Consider the following 8,340-nt stretch of genomic DNA (forward strand, 5'->3'; position numbering starts at 1 on the left):
CTATGTATATATAATAATCTATCCACTTACTTCCAATGATCTTATGAGAAGAATAGAAAAAAAAATCCCGCAGTATGATTGAAGTTTGTTTCTGGGTTTGGGGGCTTCTTTTGACTTCTAACAAGCACTTCTGTGTTAGTCATGGCTCTCTAGAGTCATAGCACTTATAGAATGTCTCTATAAATTAAGGAAATTTATTGGAATGACTTACAGTCCAACTAACTCAACAGTTGGCAGCTATGTATGAATGGGAAGTCCAAGAATTTAGCCTTTGCTCAGTGCCACAAGGTTGGGTGTTTCACCTGGTCTTCTGTGCAAGCTGGAATCCTGAAGAGGTAGGCTCCAAAAAAGAGTGAGTCTTCATTTTTCTAATGCCCTTATGTTGACCTCCAGCAGAAGGTATGGCCCAGATTAAAGGTGTGTATCACTGCACCTGAATTTGCTCTGTCCCAGACTGGCTTTGAACTCAGAGATCTCCTTGTCTCTGGGATTAAAGGTGTGCTACCTTGCCTGGGCCTAAGCTTTTCATGGCCATTGTACCTCAAGATCTATATCAAAAGCACATGTCTTCCCATGTCAAGATCCAGGTCAGAAGCCTGTGTATTTCAGCCTCAAGATCTGGTCATAGGTGTGCCCTCCATTTCTGGATTGTAGTTCATTCCAGATGTGGTCAAGTTGACAACCAGGAATAGCTATCACATACTTCTAATTGGCTTTAATGAGAGTTCCATTAGACACCCTGTGCAGAAAGGATTCAGGCCCCAAAGCAGCATCCCATTTGAAAGTTCAACACTTTTGGGAACACGCTTTGGATCTCAGTTTTTAAAACACTTTTTAAAAAAGTATTTATTTATTTATTTATTATATGTAAGTACACTGTAGCTGTCTTTAGACACCCCAGAAGAGATTCAGTTAACATTACAGATGATTGTGAGCCACCATGTGGGATTTGAACTCAGGGCCTTCGGAAGAGCAGTCAGTGCTCTTAACCACTGAACCATCTCTCCAGCCCACTTTTTTTTTTTTTAAGAAAAGAATTAAAACAACGGTTGCCACTGATCTTCAGTTAGGTCTGGGAGTCGGCATTGAGATAACAGTTACTGAATTATAAGACTATATATGAGCTGTGGCTATGGCTCAGTCAGTAAAGTGTTTTAGTGCAAGCCTGAGGAGCTGAGCTCTGAACCCCTTACCCACATACAAATGGAGGTAGGGTGGCAGAAGCCTGTATTCTCCATGCTGGAGATGTGGAGACAGGAAGCTCCTGGGAGCTTGCTGGTGAATCAATTCGATCTAGGCTCAGTGAGAGAGAGAGTGTCCAAAAGACAGAGAGAGCTCAAGGAGCAGACCCAGAGCTTCAGTGCTCACACTTGGTTAGTGTTTCCAGAGGACTTAAAGTCTTTAACCCAAGTACGCCGCTTCTTTCCTTTTCATTTCATTTACTTTAAAGTGGGGGCAGTTGTTGAGATGCCATAGGGCAGGGAGTAAGAGAAATCTGGAATTACACTGAGGTCATTTTGGGTCTATTACACATAGGAGCCAACCAGAAGGACTGTTTATAACAGGTAATGGCTATCCAGGAAGATAAAAAAAAGAGGGCATGACGTAGGCAACATGGCAGAGAGTAACCACTGAGCTAGTAGGAAATTCAGAGGACATCTGGCATAAAGATGACTCCTAACAAGGTTTTGCTTGGTTTTAGGACAAGTAATAAAATAGTAAATGCTAATTTTTGTCTGTTTCTCAGACTCTTACCAGGGATAATAGGTTTTGTTTCAATTCTTAACGATCACACTTGCCTTTCTTTTTCTGTTCATGAATATTCACACTGAGATTCCTTACCACCACGCCTCTAACTGTACCTGTCTCTCTAGATCAGTCTGCTAAAGATTCAAGAGCAGTAAGCAGCTGCTGGAAGGAAGTGGGTTCTGGTCTGTGGCACAGGCGCATTGACACACGCCCAGGGAGGTGGAGATAGGGCCCAAAGGAAAGGGCGAAACCTGGTGAGGTCTGAGAGCAGGCAAGATCTGCACCCATTTCAGGGAAGGAGAAACTCCTGTATTTTCCTTAAAAGATAGTGAAATTAGGGCACATGGAAATGTAGGGGAGGAAAATGTTACTATGTGGTGGAAAGTATATTTGGTTTGGGAATGAACTGAGTTTTGGTTCAATTTTCTCTAATTCCAATCTCATCTGTAAAATGTGGGATACTTCCAGCAGAACCTTGCTTCAGGCTCCTTGGGGGTTAGAAAGGATTAATCATATGCAAATGATCTGCCCAGTTCCTGGGTGGATGAAGCGTCTTCCTCTATTCCTCTAGCATGTATGTGCAGAGGACATGAGAGACAACACTAAGCAGTGCGCTGCAGACTTCATCCCGATCTTATTCTTTATTGTTTGGTTGAGAAAGTTTTCAAAACGTGCTCAACCATAGTTATTTCATAGTTTCCACCGGGACGATATGGCAGCAACTTTAGAGACCTCACTCGAAGAAGAAACAAGCTGGTTCACATAGAGTGCTTGTAGACTATGTGGTTTGGAGTACGTGCTTTTAATGACCACTGCTGATGTCAAATGGTTAATAGAGCTTGCGGCTCTTGCAGAGACACTTTATTGGGTTCCAAACATGCATATCAAGTGGTCTACAGTCAGTGTCCTGTAACTCTTCTTCCACAGTATAGGTACTGTGTTGTCTTCTGCCTCTGAGAGTACCTTGCCCACATGCACACATGTTGTATACATACAGACATATATACACATACACATACACATACAGGCACACATACACATAAAATAAATGGAAATGATTAAAAATAGCACTTTTAAAATTAAATCTATCTCTCTCTCTCTAAACTCTCTCATGTGTGTGTGTGTGTGTGTGTGTCTAGAGGCCAGTGGTCAATGTCTGGTATCTTCTTTAATTGCTCTCTACCTTATTTTTGAGACAATCTTTGACTGAACCTGGAGCTAGCTGACTGTCTAGACTGTCCAGCCAGTAAGTCTCCGAGATCTTCCTGTTTCAGCATCCCCAGAGCCAAGGGATTGATGATAAGCCCTTGCCTGATCATTCCATGTGGATGTTGGAGATCAAACTGCTCCTCATATTCTCCAGGCAGACACTTCACCGACTGAGCCATCTCTCAAACCCCTACGATGACTTTTAGCAGGTACAGAAGATCTCGTGGTAATTTTGAGTGGAGGGTGATGGGTTGGCAGGAAGGTGGGGTGAGGAACCAGTGTGGTAGAGTGACTCTGATCTGTCTGTGGTTTCCAAATAGGAATGGAGTGGTGAAGGACTGAGGAGAGACCAAAAGAGAATAAGACGCGTCAGCACCCCAGCAAATGCTGCTGATTCGAGACTCGAGAGCCCGATGAGCAAGAGAAGCATTTACACTGGAGATGGAGTTTTCATATTCCCGTGGGCACGAGTCACCCAGTGAACCAGAACTCAGTTTCTTGTTTGATTAATCTGGAGGGACCCAGGGATGCTGCCACCAGTAACAAGATCTCAGGCAGCACAGATAGACGACGCCATGGATCGTACAGGCAAGGGACGGATGGGATTTGATGACTCACTCACTGGTCATGAGTGAAAAGAGGTGCAAAGTGTTTGTTTGTTTTGTTGTCTTTTTTTTTTTCAAGGAACTAAATCAGGAAGAAAACCAATGAGTTTGCCTGACCGGGTTTCATTTTCTGAACTGGGCATTATGGGATGTAGAAGAGCATAATGATAAGAGGTTAGATTCATTTCAGAAGATCACAGCTTTTGCACAATTACTAGAAAGATGACTCTGGAGTTCAGCTTTTACTCTCCAGTCTTTAAATGAGAAGCTACAGAGACTAAGCCACAAGACTGCTGCAGAGATTAATGGAGATACTTTGTTGCGAATAAAAATCCTCTCTTTTGCAGGGCAGTGGTAGCACACGCCTTTAATTCCAGTATTTGGGAGGCAGAGGTAGGCGGATTTCTGAGTTCATCTACAGAGTGAGTTCCAGAACAGTCAGGGCTATACGGAGAAACCCTGTCTCAGAAAAAAAAATCCTCTCTGTAGATCTCACAGAATGTAAAGAGTATCACAGCTCCTGGTGAGGCCCATGTGGGGTTTTTTTATATATGACTTTTCTCTCAGGGTGTTCTGATACCTCAGACGATTCTGTATTTTGACAGCCTTCTGAACTTTGTGTTTTCTAATTATTCATTAGCTGACATAATTTCAGGGGACTTGAGAGCCAGAATTGGCAGCAGTTCCACTAGGGCAGCCTCCATTAGGAAACTGCAATAGTTAGATTCTTCCTTTTAAGGTACTTCTCCAGGAACGGCCATCTGAATTAAAGAGGGAAATATCTGGTCAAACTCACTCATAATCACAGTCTAATGAAGGCAAATGGCAGGCTGGGGGACAACCTCTGAGCTCTCCCTTACATCTTCAACCAGCGGCAGCACCGGCTGATTTGTAGAATTAGCTCTTCGGAACTTACCTTCATCTTGGTGTTGAATATAAACTGACTGGTAGAGAGTAAACATTTTCCCTTAAACTTGATCTGAACTTTCAAAATTGTCCTTGCCTCTGTCCCCTGTGTAACTTTCTGGTGTATGTGTGGTGTTAGGGATTGAACCCAAAGGCCCCACACATGCCAGGCAAGGGCTCAATCACTGAACTACACTCTCCCCCACATCTGCCCCTGTATGTAATTAAGTCTGTGAGATTTTAGAGATAAGGTTAAACTGAAGGGAACACATTTATTACCTACAAAAATTTATGGAAACATATTTTATTCTGAAGGTTTTACTAATAACTCTTTACAGTCCTAACAAATAGTGATTATACTACCATGTTGCTGGACTATCCAAGAACAACCTTTTATCTCTTGCTTCATAAAAAGAGATCAGAAAGCAACAAAAATAAATAAATAAATTCCAGGCCATATTATCAAGATGTTATCCCAGATACAACAGAGACCAAGACATCTAAGGACTCATTAAGTTATAACTGTTTCAAAAAACAACTCATCTTTTCCCAAAATTAAATTACATAAAATATTATTGTATTTGTTCTGGGCTCAACGATGGGGACACTAATGATGCAGATTTGGAAAATTTGCTTCCTTGCTATCATGTGTGTCCAAAGACATTGAGAATCATGTGTGTAAATCTATTACCAAACAGAACATCTACATTCCTACCCTATCTCTCTGCATTTTTCTATCTTCAGCCTTCTTCAGTACTGCAACCCAATATTTTCATTCACCCTAAAAAACACTCTGTCTTTGGAGGCTCCAGAAGGAAAGCTCTGCTGCCAAAATTATTTTAACTTTGCTTGAGTAGTTGGCTGAAGCCTTTGCCAACCTATTTACCTTAATTAACTCCACAGGTATGGTTCCCTTAAGAGGAACTCTAAGTGGAGTTGACTCCAGATTCAAAAAGGGAAACCCTCCATCTCACAAGATTACAGAACCATTAAGGCTCTTCGAGTTCTCCTCAGAAGCTATGCCAAATTTCTTCTTCAACTGAAAAGCTAAGTCTCCGTCAAAGAGTTTGCTTGCATAGGGAACTAATCACCATGAGGCACAGACTGCTAACCACTGATCATGGTTAGTATAGTACTTGTTGACTGCGTGAATTCTGTCATCTAGTTGTTTCCTCCAAAGGATCCCTGAGACTTTTGTGAAACTTCTGTCTAGATTCGTCATACTCTCACCTCAACCCTCGCCTTCTGTGTTCCTTGTCTCTAAACATAACCTAACCAATAATTTGAGAAACCTGGGAGAAACTCAGCAGCTCTCCATGCCCTCCCTACAGCAGATCATCTTCCAGCACCTGCTGGTTTTCATATCTTCCATACATGCTGACTTCTGGGGACCCTTTTCAGCTGAGGCTTGTCACTTCTCTCTGGGTACCCATAGCAGCATGCTAATTGATTTTGCTGTATCTACTCAACCTCTTCTGATTTAGTTTTCAGTGTGTTTGAAGAAAATCTAAGTTTTATCATGACTTCATTTATCATTTTATCATGACTTCAATGACTCTTCACGGACAGTCCTAGCTCCTTGGCATAAAACCAAAAACTTCCTATGATCCAGTTTTAATCAGGTTTGTCTCCTACCTGCATGCTTCAGTTTGCAGCAGGCTTCCCCAGCATCAGCATGATGGTGAGTCAGGTAACTTTTTGTAGTGGGGTACTTACCTGTGCATTATGAGGGGTTTTAGCCATGCCCCTGGCCTGACTCTGATGATTTTCCATGCCAATCCCTTCTTCTAGCTTTGGGAACTCAAAGCAAAATCAGAACACAGATCTTGGATTATTTGGGCTATATATGATCTGAGAGCCTTTCCTGAGGTCTAGCTTCCAGTCATGTCCTTGGGTGAGGGAGCAAAACACTCCAGAACTTATAAACAGGGTGTGGGTAGTAAATCCTAACTTTCTGCACACATTAGGCTATCAAGTGCCTTCATTCCTTTGTTTTTGTTTGTCCCATACTGCTTTTAATTATTTTTTCCTGTTTTTCACTGTTTTCCCTGAAGAAGGATGAGCAATCTGATTGGCCAAGATCTAAAAATGCTGATTGGAACAAAGTATGAAGCGGGGAGGTCCATTACTCTGAAAGATGAATCCATAAGTGTACACAACCTACTCTTCAATTACCTGATTAGTGGATGAGTCCTCTATTTGAAAAAAAAAAAACCCAACAGAATATAGCATTAAAACTGAAAGTATCATGCCCAGGATCATAGGATCAGAGGTGAGGAGGACACAACATCTGCCCCAACACTGTGAGTAACTGGGACCAGTGGGACCCGGGAACCCAGGAACTCCGCCCCATCAGTGGCACAGGTTCCTTCCTGTCTGAGCCAGTGCCCTGAGCACATCTTGGGCGCGAATGACACAGCCAGCCCCACAATACCCAGAATAAGCTCCACTTCCAGGCACTCTAACATGCCCAGGTCCACAGGATCCTAGGATCCCTGGAGCTTGGTCACACCAGGATCTCAGGGTCCCAGAGTCAGCTTGATTCCCAGGAGCTCTGACATACCCAGGATCTCAGGATAACAGGATTCCAGAATCACAGAGAACTCTGAGGAGTTTTGACACAACCAGGATCACAGGAAGGACAGGCTCCAGTCAGATATAGCAAGGTCAGGTAGCACTAGAGATAACCAGATGGCAGGAGGCAAGTGTAAGAACATAAGCAACAGAAACCATGGTTATTTACTTGGCATCATCAAACCCAGTTCTCCTACCATTGCAAGTCTTGGATACACCATCACACTTGAAAAGCAAGATTTGGATCTAAAATTACTTCTTATGATGGTGATAGAGGACTTTAAGAAGGATATAAGTAATTCCCTTAAAGAAATACAGGAGAACACAGGTAAACAGGTAGAAGCCCTTAAAGAGGAAACACAAAAATCCCTTAAAGAATTACAGGAAAACACAATCAAACAGGTGAAGCAAATAAACAAAACTATCCAAGATCTAAAAATGGAAATAGAAACAATAAAGAAATCACAAAGGGAGGCAACCCTGTAGATAGAGAACCTAGGAAAGAGATCAGGAGTCATAGATGCAAGCACCACCAGCAGAATACAAGAGATAGAAGAGTGAATCTCAGGTGTAGAAGATACCATAGAAAATATTGACACAACAGTCAAAGAAATTGCAAAAAACAAAAAGTTCCTAACCTAAAACATCCAGGAAACCCAGGACACATTGAGAAGACCAAACCTCAGGATAATAGGTATAGATGAGAATGAAGATTCCCAACTCAAAGGGCCAGTAAATATCTTCAACAAAATTATAGAAGAAAACTTCCCTAACCTAAAGAAAGATATGCCCATGAACATGCAAGAAGCCTACAGAACTCCAAATAGACTGGATCAGAAAAGAAATTCCTCCTGTCATATAATAAAACACCAAATGCACTAAACAAAGAAAGAATATTAAAAGCAGTAAGGGAAAAAGATCAGGTAACATATAAAGGCAGACCTATCAGAATTACACCAGACTTCTCACCAGAGATTATGAAAGACAGAAGATCCTGGGCAGATGTCATACAGATCTTAAGAGAACACAAATGCCAGCCATTTACTATGCCCAGCAAATCTCTCAATTACCATAGAGGGAGAAAACAAGATATTCCACGATAATACCAAATTTACACAATGTCTTTCTACAAATCCAGCCCTACAAAGGGTAATAGATGGAAAACACCAACACAAGGAGGGAAAGTACACCCTAGAAAAAGCAAGACAGTAATCTTTCACCAAACCCAAAAGATGATAGCCACACAAACATAATTCCATCTCTAACAACAAAAATAATAGAAAGTAACAACCACTTT

Source organism: Mus caroli, unplaced genomic scaffold, assembly GCF_978045245.1.
Source record: "Mus caroli unplaced genomic scaffold, Mus_caroli_1 scaffold_6, whole genome shotgun sequence".
Taxonomy (NCBI): Eukaryota; Metazoa; Chordata; class Mammalia; order Rodentia; family Muridae; genus Mus; species Mus caroli.